Source organism: Neolamprologus multifasciatus, chromosome 14, assembly GCF_963576455.1.
Source record: "Neolamprologus multifasciatus chromosome 14, fNeoMul1.2, whole genome shotgun sequence".
NCBI lineage: Eukaryota > Metazoa > Chordata > Actinopteri > Cichliformes > Cichlidae > Neolamprologus > Neolamprologus multifasciatus.
This window is the reverse complement of record NC_140452.1, coordinates 36678254-36692086: the sequence shown is the minus strand read 5'-3', so window position 1 is coordinate 36692086 and position 13833 is coordinate 36678254. Positions and strand designations below refer to the sequence as shown.

General features: G+C 41.9%; 2 long non-coding RNA genes across 2 annotated transcripts in view; both read right to left on the bottom strand.

Annotated features, from left to right (window-relative positions):
* LOC146504563 (uncharacterized) overlaps window positions 1-13833 on the bottom strand; it is a 173416-nt gene that overhangs the window by 108785 nt on the left and 50798 nt on the right. The window lies entirely within an intron of this gene.
* LOC146504571 (uncharacterized) lies at window positions 9982-13210 on the bottom strand. The gene is made up of 2 exons (XR_014877946.1): window positions 13106-13210; window positions 9982-13006 (listed from the first exon to the last, which is right to left on the bottom strand). It is a non-coding gene; the product is annotated as an uncharacterized LOC146504571 (long non-coding RNA).

Below are 13833 nucleotides of genomic sequence, written 5' to 3'. Positions count from 1 at the left end.
TTCTGCCGGAGGTTTCTTCCTGTTAAAAGGGAGTTTTTCCTTCCCACTGTCGCCAAAGTGCTTGCTCATAGGGGGTCATATGATTGTTGGGCTTTTCTCTGTATCTATGAAGCGCCTTGAGGCGACATTTGTTGTGATTTGGCGCTATATAAATAAAATTGAATTGAATTGAATTGAATTGAATTGAATTGAATTGAATTAAGATCCACACTTGACTCCTTCCATGCACGTGTGAAAATCCTTCTCTTTAGGCTTAATGAGACTTAACTAACTACACTGTAAAAAAAATGCAATATAAAAGTATTTTACAGTTTTGTACTGTTTTTCTTGAATATCATTAAATTCACATAAATAGACTGATTTTACTTTTCAAATGTAAATTAACGTAAAATCAGTGTAAATGTAATAAAACCTAATTTTCTTGTTTTTTAAATATATTTGTCTGTACATGTGCATATTTAGATTGTTAAAATACATTCACAAATATTTGTCCGTTATTTGAAAGATTGACCTGTTAAATTCAAATGTAATGCTGTGGAAAAATATATAAAATGATTCTTATTGGCAGTTCGTCTTGTAATCAGAAGGTTGCCGGTTTGAGCGCCGGCTCGGACAGTCTCGGTCGTTGTGTCCTTGGGCAAGACGCTTCACCTTCCACCTACTGGTGTTGGCCAGAGGGGCCAATGGTGCGATATGGCAGCCTCACCTCTGTCAGTCTGTCCCAGGGCAGCTGTGGCTACGACTGTAGCTGCCTCCACCAGTGTGTGAATGTGAGAGTGAATGAATAGTGGAATTGTAAAGCGCTTTGAGGGCCCCGAAAAGCGCTATATAAATGCAATCCATTATTATTATTATTTAAACCAACTGTTAACTGTATATTTCTGTACATTTAAGTATTATTATTCATATTGACCTTATTATTCATTGACCTTGTTTATAGGTAATTTCATTGTTTAATCACATTGCAATGTTCCAAATCTAATGTTTAAAAGCACTTGAAAAAGGCAAAATCCCATGTAAAATTAGGGCAACAAACTGTCATTACTGAAAATAACTGTATTTTTATGAGAAAGTTATTTTCTGTTATTTTCTGGTATTATTTTGGTGCCCCAGCTCCCGAAATATTACGTTTTTTTAAGATTTTTTTTTTTTTACAGTGTAACTAATGTCTAATGGTGATGTCATGGCAGCTGCATTTACCTTTACATGGAATTAGTAGTTAAACCTTTACTTAAAAAGCATCTCTAGACCCAGCAGTCTTAGCTAATTATAGGCCAATCTCCAACCTTCCTTTCATATCAAACATCCTTGAAAGAGTAGTTGTCAAACAGCTAACAGATCATCTGCAGAGGAATGGTTTATTTGAAGAGTTTCAGTCAGGTTTCAGAGTTCATCACAGCACAGAAACAGCTTTATTGAAGGTTACAAATGATCTTCTTATGGCCTCTGACAGTGGACTCATCTCTGTGCTTGTCCTGCTAGACCTCAGTGCAGCGTTCGATACTGTTGACCATAATATCCTATTAGAGCGATTAGAACATGCTGTAGGTGTTACAGGTACTGTGCTGCAGTGTTTTGTATCATATCTATCTAATAGACTCCAGTTTGTGCATGTAAATGGAGAGTCCTCTTCACACACTGAGGTTAATTATGGAGTTCCACAGGGTTCAGTGCTAGGACCAATTCTGTTTACATTATACATGCTTCCCCTAGGCAGCATCATTAGAAGACATAGCATACATTTACACTGCTATGCAGATGACACCCAGCTCTATCTGTCCATGAAGCCAGATAACACACACCAATGAGTTAAACTGCAGGAATGTCTTAAAGACATAAAGACTTGGATGGCCGCTAACTTTCTGCTTCTTAATTCAGATCAAACTGAGGTTATTGTACTCGGCCCTGAAAAGCTTAGAAATATGGTATCTAACCAGATTCTTACTCTGGATGGCATTACCTTGGCCTCCAGTAACACTGTGAGGAACCTTGGAGTCATTTTTGACCAGGACATGTCCTTCAACGCACATATTAAACAAATATAAATAAACCTCTCTGCATTGAATCATATCTGTTATTAATCTCTGTCTCTCTTCCACAGCATGTCTTTATCCTGTCTTCCTTCTCTCACCCCAACCAATCACAGCAGATGGCCCCGCCCCTCCCTGAGCCTGGTTCTGCTGGAGGTTTCTTCCTGTTAAAAGGGAGTTTTTCCTTCCCACTGTCGCCAAAGTGCTGCTCATAGGGGGTCATATGATTGTTGGGTTTTTCTCTGTATCTATGAAGCGCCTTGAGGCAACTTTTGTTGTGATTTGGCGCTATATAAATAAAATTGAATTGGAAAATTGAATTGAATTCATGGGTATCATTCACTTTATCCTCATCTTTCCAAGACTTCGGCTGATGAGTTTCTATTCCTTTGCCCAAAGTTGACTTTTATTTTTAGAATCATCTATTTTTTAATTAATTTATTTACAAATGTACTAACAACAGCATCAGGATCATTCACACATGACTCAAATGTTGCTGAATTGTATTGTAACAGTGGTCCTGCCGAGGTCTGGGATCGATGATCCTTTGACAAGGACCAGCTTGTTTGGCTGTTTGAGAAGAGGGACAAATACAAATTAGCAATAAAGTGACAGTTTTGAAGGAATCTGCTTTTAACCCGAAAGGTTTTGTTAGATTGTACATTTCAGTTCAGAGGTATTTTGGTGGCATTCAAGTGAACGTGGTCAGTTTAAACAGAGATTCGGAAAATGAGGAAGTTACTGACATCATCAGAGGATGTGCAGATAGACAACCTCATCTGGGTTCCTCCAGCTTTTGCGTAGCCTTCAGTAGGAATACGCTGAGGCCGTGAAAACGACTAGAAGTCACCAGAACCATCTCAGAACACACCCAACAAAATCAGTTACAAACAAGAGCTCCCAAACTACACTTTGGTCACTTAGTTGGGTTATAGCATCAAAGGACTGCCTCCTTTTGCGAAACCCTTTCCTCTAGCTCACTACAGTGTACCGTGGCCTTGAAAGAATGCTGATCTCTCCTTGCTGATGATCAGACTTTTCTTTGTGCTTCTCTTTGGGTCAATGCCAGCCTCCCTGGCTGTTGGCTCTCTGGAACTTTTGTCAGCATCCTTGTAGGCCCAATGTCACATTGTATTTTCTGATGAATGCCAGTGCTGCTGATTGTTGGTGGAATCTTTCTGTTTTATCCTTTGAGATGGATTCAAGATGGTACAGTTTTGCGACGTCGGTGCAAATCAGCGGTAACTTGCACTGTCTTTAGAATAGAGCTATAACAGACAAATCTCATCTTTAAGCATAATGTTGCACAGAAGCAAAGATTTTCTCTCGTGCAGTCATTTTTTTGCTGGGCAGCAAAGCAGACTGTGCTCGCGACCGCCCTGCTAATACCCATCATGCATTTGTCAGGGCGTAGATACGAGAGGGAGGGGGACGGCTGGAAAATCGACTGACACAGTAACAAATGGCAGGCAGCCAGGCTGTCAGCGCACAGCGGTCGTCCTTCACAGGGGGGACTGGTAAATGGACAAGACAGAGGAGAAGAGGAAGACACAGAGGAGGGCATGAGGAGGGCACGGTTACTTCGTGTTATCTTACAAAAAAGGAAGATTCACACAGCAACTGGGTCACGCTGAAAAAAACTTGTTTTGTGTTGCCTCCAAGCACTGATCAGCTTTTCCTTCAAAGACTGGAGTCAAATATACAGCATCTGTAGTCTCAGAGCCTCCAAGGGCTCGAAATCAGCTTTGAGCTCAGCATTTCTTGATGAAAATCTCTACTTCTAAATAATGCCTACATATTATTGTTTTTATATATTGTTAAAAGAAGCTGTTGGTCAGACAAACTGTGATGGTTTGAAGACTGTGACAAAAAGGCAGCAGGTCAGAGCTGGAGATCCTGAGGTTCTCGTTGGGTTGGGAGTAATAAGAACGGAGTACATCAGCGGGACGGCTCAGATCACGTGGCTGGAGACAAAGTTAGAGGCGAGGCTGGTTTGGATGTGTTCAGGGACAGTCGGTGTGTCGGACAAAGGATGTTGAGTATGAGGCCAGGCAGGAGGAAAAGACCACAGAGAAGATTCGTGGATGTAGAGGAGGAGGAAATGCAGAGGGTTGGTGTGACAGAGCAGCCAGAATAAGGAGTAGATGATTGGTCTGTGCAACGCTGACGCTTTTAGTAAATCAGGGCTTTAAACTCTATAATCAATTAAAGATATTAGTGCAGGTTATATAGATCGTTTTTATACGCATAGTAGTTTTTTTAATCCAATTTGTACCTTAATAAATTTATATTTTTAATGACTGATATTTGTCTTACATTTAAAGGCATTGCAAAATATTAATGCAGTAGTACCAGGATCGTCTTTCTCAGGGGATGAACTGATTTAATCTCAAGTAGGTAAAAAAATCAATACAACAAATCATAATCTATATTTGTTTCAATGTAATGATGTGCAAATGTTCTAGGACCATTCTCAGTAACATGTGTTGTATTTCTGTGATGTGCTGAACCACAAATGTTCAATCCAGGAAAAAATATATATAATAAACACCAGTACACAGGAACGAACACACACACACACACCTTTGTCATCACTGACAGTCACCCCTGCGTTGGGCTTTGGTAACGTTATTATACATGCAAGACCTGAAACAACTAGCATCAGTTTAATCGCTGTGGAAGAGACGAGTGTTTCTTCTGTGGAGTGACTGCATTACTTTGCATTTAATGCAACGTACTGCATGAAAAGCATTGCAGAGGGGACACATTCAACAATGTGTGATCAGTAAGAGGTTTTTAACATATTTCATCCACTTTTTACAGTTGCTCAAAGCTGAGCTGAACCCTCTCAGACACCGTAGTATTTACACGTGTGGCACAGCAGTGACTTTATATATAGATGTGGAAGTGCTGAGACTCGCATGGAGCTGGTGTTCAGTTTGTTTCTGTGTGTGAAAAATTACAATAAGATATAAAATAGTTTTTTGTCTTTTGTTTTTTTATTAGTCAAGCAGCTAGAAAACAATGGCTGTGTGTGTGTGTGTGTGTGTGTGTGTGTGTGTTGTTTACTGCATTTTGATTGGTCTGTATGTAAAACATCCTCATAGAAATAAACCTGTCATGATCCAAGCAGCCAGGAACACACAGGCACAAATGTAATCTTCAAAAAAATGGGTTTTATTTTATTTTATTTATTTTATTTATTATACCCCCAAAAAGGACAAGATGATTACAAAAATTCAAAATAACAAAAATAAAGTTTTTAAGAACCAAGTAGGCCCATAAAAGAGGTTAATTTAACAGAACGCTGCTCAAAAGCTACTTAACAAAAACATAACTCAACAAACTGACCTGCCCAAATGAGAAACAGCTCCAGTTATATAGCAAATGAACAAACCATTATATACACCAAAGGTGAAAACTAAAGAGATAACAGCTAACCATCATTCAAGAAGAACCCCATTCCCCCTGCATGATCACAATAGATGGTCCAGTCCACTTTATTGGCTTCTGCATTTAAACCAGCTCCACCCTCAGCCTCCTCTTTCAGTCAAACCAGGAAGGACTGGAGCGGAGGCCAGGTAACTCAGAAAGAGCAGAAATATAATCAATATAACAAACAATGCAAAGTCTATGCCACCATTTGGGCTGTAGCTTAGTGCTGTCATGCATTACAGGTAAACTCAAAATATCAAATTAGTTTTAGAGCATAGCGTGAACATAAGACAAAAGACCAAATGAATATTACCTAATATCTCAGTTGTGTGGTTGCAGCCATCACAACCTCAACACTGTATAGTTACAATGAACTCTGACGCAGACAGTACCACCGTTCCAGTACAGCTTTGTAGGAATAATCCAAAAAATGTGTCTTTTTTTTAAATGTGCACTTTTTAGATTACATCTTATAGCCAATTAGCCAGTAAAGCTAAATTAAAAGCAAAGTGTTGTTGTAGGAATTGTTCCAGCCGTTGCTTTGGTCCCACATGCTTGAAGCTGCCATCTTGTTGCAGTGATTCAGAGATGTGACTGCTGAGTGTTGGTACAACAGTGATCTCTGCATCACTGTCTTTATATCATTAAGGGCATTATTCATGTTTGCTTTATTTGATGATTCAAAAGTAAGTGATAGTAATGGGAATTCACATATCAGGGTTTTTCAGGATCTGCTAAAAAACCAGAAAATCCCCCAAATGCATTAAAGCTCCAAAGCTGCTGTGATTGGGTGAAATTTGAGAGATTTCCCATTGTGTTAAAAAAAAATGCACCCGCTGGCTACAGCTGAGGGGTGCAGAGGAGGCGCTCAACAGGAGGGGACGTGTTGTCACGCCAGACTGCGACCTGCAGGGATCTCGCTCTGCACACGATTACGCTCATGACCAGAAACAGGCGCCACAGCAAACGTAAAGTCACTTTGACTCATTGGACAGTGATGAAACCCACGACGCGATTTGATTGGTCACATGCAGCTGTTTCTGAGCGGCTCTGCTCTCGGGCAGATTTGTCCACATGTGTGAACTTTGTTGGCCGATCATTAAAAACAAACCCACAGAGATTTAAGTCATCACGCTGTCATTTCTCTAAAATGTGCTTAACCTGCATGTTTTCCCCTTTTTTATTAGATATGAATCATTTACAACATTTCCATCCTCTGTCAGGAAATACACCGACTCCTGAAACCTGTTGGGTCGGACTCATTTTCTGAATGAAATGGTTTTAATAATGTATAAAGGAGTTTTCTTAAACCTTTAACAAACGGTGTTTCACACAACCTTGAGCTGCTGAAAACATTTAACCGTCCTCGTGGATCCAGTCTGATCAGACCTGTTTGAGTTTGATCGTTCGGTGTGAAAGGACCACATTTAGCCCTGCAGTCTTCTTACAAAATCAAGCATGAGGCAGAATTATCAATGTATGTTTTTCACCCATTATGCTGCTAATTTATTTGGACGCCCAGATTTACAACAGTTGTAACTGGAGCTTAAAGCTCAGGGCAATATGGCCAAAACTCTTTATCCCAATATATATTTGAAAATTTGCGCTAACGATATAACTGACACGAGACAAAAACAAAATACTTCTTTATTAGTGCAAAACTCATCAATGTATTTTCACTTAAACAAGCAGCTGTTTTTATGTGCATTAAAGCTATTTAAAAATGTAACCGTGCAAATGCAAATTCCCTGCTGACAGTTTAACCAAAAGGCATTTCCAACGGAAATGGGCCAACATATCCTCAGCATGTATAATATCCACACAAGTTAAAAAGAGCTGCTTTGAAAAAAAAAGAGCTGAACTGCAGTCCAAATAAGTCAAATACATATTTTTCGGATAATAAGGCGCATGAAGTGAAACCAAACAGTCAGATGAGTCAAACTTTTCTCAACTCATCCTTCTTGCTTCCTCCACTTCTGTACCGTTAATTCATTAATGCTGAAATCTCTCACAGCTGCTCTGTTCCCATGTTCTACTGCGCGACTGCGAGCATGTCTCTTAACAGGAGCCATTTTGAATTCAATTCAATTATATGTTATTAATACAGCGCCAAATCACAACAGCAGGCGCCTCAAGGCGCTTTATATTGTACAATAATAGGTACAGAGAAAAACCCAACAATCATATGACCCCCTATGAGCAGCACTTTGGCGACAGTGGGAAGGAAAAACTCCCTTTTAACAGGAAGAAACCTCCAGCAGAACCAGGCTCAGGGAGGGGCGGGGCCATCTGCTGTGATTGGTTGGGGTGAGAGAAGGAAGACAGGATAAAGACATGCTGTGGAAGAGAGACAGAGATTAATAACAGATATGATTCAGTGCAGAGAGGTCTGTTAACACATAGTGAGTGAAGAAGAAACACCCAGTGCATCATGGGAATCCCCCGGCAGCCTACACCTATTGCAGCATAACTAAGGGAGGATTCAGGGTCACCTGGTCCAGCCCTAACTATATGCTTTAGAGAGCGAGAGCGAAGTGCTCTAATAGGGTGATATGGTACTACAAGGTCATTAAGACCTTGTATGTGAGGAGCAGGATTTTCAATTCTGGATTTAACAGGAAGCCAAAACAGGAGAAATATGCTCTCTCTTTCTAGTCCCTGTCAGGACTCTTGCTGCAGCATTTTGGATTAGCTGAAGGCTTTTCAGTGAGTTTTTTGGACATCCTGATAATAATGAATTACAGTCGTCCAGCCTGGAAGTAATAAATGCATGAACTAGTTTTTCAGCGTCACTCTGAGACAGGATATTTCTAATTTTAGAGATGTTGCGCAAATGGAAGAACGCAGTCTTACATATTTGTTTAATATGTGCGTTGAAGGACATTTTGGGCTCCTTATATAGACACAATACGGTAATATTACGTTGACGCACAGTACGTATCACTCCGCGAGGCTCCGCCTACGATAGCCGTAATGCTCCGACAATCCATCAAGCGGTGCGGCTTCGTAGCTTAGCAAAGTCGTACTGAAACATTTGACAGATTTTTGAGCGCCGTGCACATAAAATCGGTTTGAGGTCAGTAAACACAACCAGAGTTCATACATAAGGCACACGGGATTATAAGGGGCTCTGTCGACTTTTGAGAAAATTAAAGGATTTTAAGAGCGCCTTATAGTACGGAAAACACGGCAATAACAACGCCCGCTAGCATGTTCTACCAAAAATGTGCTTTGTTGTGTATCCGACAGACAAAAGCCAAACCAGCCAATCAGGATTGAGAATTCTCAGTAATTTGTGATGAAGTGTCATCCAGTCTTAGAACTGTTCCTGTTATCTGGCCTCAAGCGTCAAGTTTCAAATTGAAAACCTTAACAGTGTTTTATTTTCTCTGTGGCTGTGAAGGCGGTCGATCGAGTTTATTAGCCGTGAGCTCAGTGAGCTCAGTGAAAACCACACCTGCTGAACCACACAGCTCCTTTGGTTGGCATCAAACTAAGTTGTCATTTCAAACATAGGCTCGAGCTGCAGCTGCTAGCTGATGGGCATGGATGGGGCATAATAAACATTCTCATATTATCCCCGTATCTTCATCACCTGTGCACGAGCATCCTTCTGTTGCATTTCCTAACATGAGCATTTACTTGTTGTTACTGTGCTGCAGACGTGTGTTATCTGAGCTTGTTTGCAGCACACATTGATTTTAGTCCTTTGCTTTCACTGAGCTTATCGGCACCAAGCGAGCCGTCCAATCAGCCGCAGGCGCACGCCCTCAACTTCCTGGTCTTTACCGACCCATGACAACCGATTGAAGCGAGAGGAGTGCGAATGCCCCTTCTCCTCATCTTGTCTTTGTGTTGTCCTTTTTTGCGATGGCAGACACATTTGTGTTTATTTCCCCCTCACTGTGTTTTCTTTTTTAATTCGTCACATTTTCTCAGGAATAGCAGATCCAATTAGATAGCTCACCCTCGAAAGGATGGGATCATTATGTGGAGTAACACAGAAATATGTACAACGAATGCACTGAGACCGTGAAAATGAGCGAAGCAGGGCTATGAAGATGTCTGTCAGACAACACAGCGGCGGCAGCACCAGCTGTGCCCGATCCGAATGGGCACTGGCAGGGATCCAGGCCCAGAAGGGTCAGATGAGGACACCAACAGAAGAGAGGGGGTGGAGTATGTTTGCAGGGCAGGCAGAGCGATGGAGAGAGGGGGAAATGATTGTGCAGAAGGGGGCGGGTGGAGGAGGAGGAGGAGGAGAGAACGAGGGAGCGTTTGGTACGATGAAGGAAACAAAAGGACGGCAAGAAAGGCAAACAAAGCCGTGCGGGAGGGTTAGACCCATGAATTTGTTTGCTGATATACAAAAGCTGCATAGACACAGACGTCCTCAAGTCATCGTCCACCTCGAACATGACACGTACGATTGTTTGCATTACATTATATCTTAGTGCAAAGGTACCGAATCGTGCTTTTGTGAACACCTTTCTGTGTGCAGGAGAGATTTTTCTTAAACTCATTTTCCCTCATCACCCCAGAGCAGACTAGATCATCGAACACTGACGCAGCTGTATGGTTGATAGGGATGCTCTTTCTGGGCCAAAGACAGCTTTTTTTCTCATCTTCTTCCAGGAAAACAAAGAAGTCCTTTTGTTATAAAAGATGACAGCATTAATCTTAAGTGCAAATTCAGTTATACGACTTTATGCAACCAGATGCCAGAAATGTAACATTTTGCATCATCCATCATTTGGTTTTTGGTGAGGTCAGGATGCCTCGTCCTAATCTCATCACAATAAAATTCACTTCATTCATTATTAGTTGCGTCTTGGATGAATCTCTCAGGACTGACTCATTCCAGTTTCTATCTACTTCCCATCATGTCTGCCTGCAGCTTCACTTTCAATCCTCTTAGCTTTGTCTTCCCAGTGCAAGAAACGAGATTCCCAAGACCGGAGCCAAACGAGATCACACAACGTTAAAACCGTGTGAAGTAAACGCCATCAGAGGGGAGATCGCCAGGCCAAGCCGACAGATGCTGAGTAATGCAGAGGGTCTTTACTGAGTGCCAGAGAAAAAATGAGTAATTAGTAAATTAGTGACCGTGCAGTGCAAGAGCGTTAAGGAGCTTGGCATCCCACTAAGGATTTGGAAAACAGTTGATTAGTTCGTTCCTGGCGGCCTTCAGGAGACACTTTGACTCACGTCTCTTAAATAAATGTTTCTGTTTCTTTATCATGAAAATATCTGATTTCTGGCTCTCCAATAAATCCCTGTACATTCGTCCTCTTCACCAACACAAGTCCGCCGCTAAACAAATGTAAAATGGGGCTTTCAGCACATCGGTGAATAACATCGTAGTCTGTTGTCAGTTTATAGGAATTCCATTCATCGGTCCCAAGAGAGCGACACAAAAGGCAGGCTGTAAAAAGCAACACACGAGCGTAATTTATAAAACGCAAAAAGGACCGAATTCAAAGTTTAATAAAAGGAGCAAAGGCATGAAGACGTCCTGGGTTATACCACAGGGTTGAGCTGCAGAGTGGAAGCAGACGGGAAGACCAGGTGACCCGGCAGGTGGGATTGGTCGGTTTGAGGAGCAGAAACTAACTGAAAAAATGCCAGAAAATCAAAACTATGAGAGTCACATGAACTCTTATTTCAGAAAGGGATTCCTCTGTGTTTAGTTCGGAGATGTTTTGGCTCAATCGTGTTGTTGTTGATGTTTTTGGTAGAACTTTTCTGTTTATGGGGAATCATAAAAGTAACCGTGAACCTTTCATAGATTCTGACAAACTCATTGCTGTTGTCTTCATTTTGTCTTGGTCTAACGGTGAAACGGGCATTTTTCCATCAGTCTGCTCAACGTCCGTCACATTAAAATGCTTTTCAAATCTAAAACTTGAAAAACCAAGCGAGGTGGACGAGTTCTACTCCAGCGTGAGGACGGCCAGCGTCGGACCGTTGCGGTGCCGCCATTTCATGTCAAACGGACTCTGGGGAAGATTAGGAGATACTTTTGTCAGACAGGCTGCGGCTGAATAGATGGAAAGAAAAGGGGAAATTTAGAGAGTTTGAGAAAGAAAGAGGCAGAGCGAATGAAACTGGACGATGAAGAGCCACGGGGAGACCGAGTGAAAGGAAAGGGGTTGAAGAGGGAGGGAGAGGTAAGTGATAGAGAGAAGGCCAAATGTGTCTGGGAAAGTTTTGGAGCTGAGGTGCATTGTGGGAGAGCAGACAGTGTGTCTGGGGGGTCTGAGGTGTGGATTAATGCCAGCGATTGGAGGAGGGCTGCCGCAGTTGTGCGTGAGCAGAATATCAGACGAAGGGAGAAGAGGAGAGAAGATGGAAGGGGTACAGACGCAGAATTTTTGGAAAAGGCGATATTCTCCGCTCGTGTTGCATGAAGGAAAGTGCCAGTAAAGTTGAACAAAGATGTGAAACGGCGCACTTACCGAATCCTAATTTGCACGAATCGAAGCTGTTTCAGTGAAAACGCTTCACCTTGAAGTGTGCGCAGAGCTGCTACAGTCCAGGCACCGAGACTCGGGCCTGGGTTCATCAGGTGCGTTTCAGGCAGAACCGTAATCCACCATCTATGAAATGGCACCAACTTTCATTTCTGCATGAAAAGCAATTTGAAAGGATTACCAGGACTGCAGCAAACATCTTATGAACTCGCACAGTCAAATTTCATTATAGCAAGATTATTGCAGATCTGCTTTGAGTTGAAAGGGTATATTTGTTTTTGTTCCCTGAAGGAAACTTCATGCTAGTTATCTGTGTGCTGGAGATTGGACTGAAGTTGGAACGTCGAGGCCGCTGAAGGACGGACGGCAGGTCATGAGAGCAGAAACTGACGAATCGGCCGAGGCTCACTCAGAGGGCAGAAGTGCACAACAAGCCGGTCACTCCTTGTGTTCTTGGCTTGTTTGTTATCCTGTCTGGGCTTTAACGCTGGTCCCAAATGGGTACGTTGGGAAACTGTTTAGGAAATTTAGCAGCTCCGTATGAAGATTTAGCTGCATTTTAAAAAGGAAAAGTAGCTGCTGGGTCACACCTTCCCCAACGAAACGATTGCAGCTGAACATGGGAACACGTCTTATTGAATATCCACACTCTGCTTATTTTACAGCTTCACGGTGTTTCCTTCTGTGTAATGAACTTACTGAGGTATCAGGTAAAACATAAGCTAGGAACATTTTATCTTCTTCGTCTGGTCAGAACTGAAAGTTAAAATGATGTAAAGTTGTGCCATGCTAATACAGGCGCATTCACTGAGGCAGTCTCTTTCTGTGGACATTAGATTTTTTTCCCTCCAGCATAACTTTAAATCTATAATCAGTTGCCAGAAAGTATTAATGTATATAATCTAGTGTAAATGTTCTTTTTTAAAGTATCAATGGCTACAAGCTTCACCAGTTTAACGATTTCCCAAAAATTCAACTACAAATGTGAGTGTAGGTGTGACGACATGTATGAGCTCATGGAAGATGTTGTTGAAAATGTCCATAAAGACAGAATTATAGAGTACACACCTGTGACACACCTGTGACACACCTGTGACACACCTGTGACTCACCTGTGACACACCTGTGACACACCTGTGACACACCTGTGACACACCTGTGACTCACCTGTGACTCACATGTGAAGCAGAAAACACTGAATAACCTGTACAGAGTAACTGAACGGGCCGTGGGAGAATTTGTAACGTCTGTAGGAACTTTGATTGGTTGTAACCAGACTAGCGGCGAGGCTTATGGGGGGCTCTTGGCATGTAACTGACCGGGGATAAACTATGGAGACGTTACTGGGCAGTGTGCTGATTTGCAATGGCTTCGACTTTAAACGTCCGTGACTTGCTGGATTTGCTGCTAACATCTGAGTGCCAGGTACCTTAACAGGAAGCTGGTTGGTACAGAGGTGATAAAAACAGCAACAATTTGACCTTCAGTCTTCGTGGTCCTCATGTGGACTTCATATGGTCACATTTTAAGCAGTAATCGGTTTGAAAAAGTGGGACAACACTTTGCTACGGTGTGGCCACCTTTTTTCAGTGTTTTTCAGTCCTGTCTAATGTTAGCTTAGCCGTGTATGGCAGGTTAGTACGTGGATGGGAGACTTCCTGGGAGGGAATACCAGGTGAAGGAGTTTTTCCTTCCCACTGTCACCAAGTGCTTGCTCAAAGGGGTAGTTTGATTGTTGGGGTTTTCTCTCTATTACTTCAGGCTTTTACAACATAAAGGAACTTGAAATGACAAACTCTTATAAATAAAATGTGTTTGTTTTTTCTAAAGACAGGAAGTAATTCCTAGTTTCAGAAAAACTAGTGCGAGGTGACTAAATGTTGACCCCTTGTGGC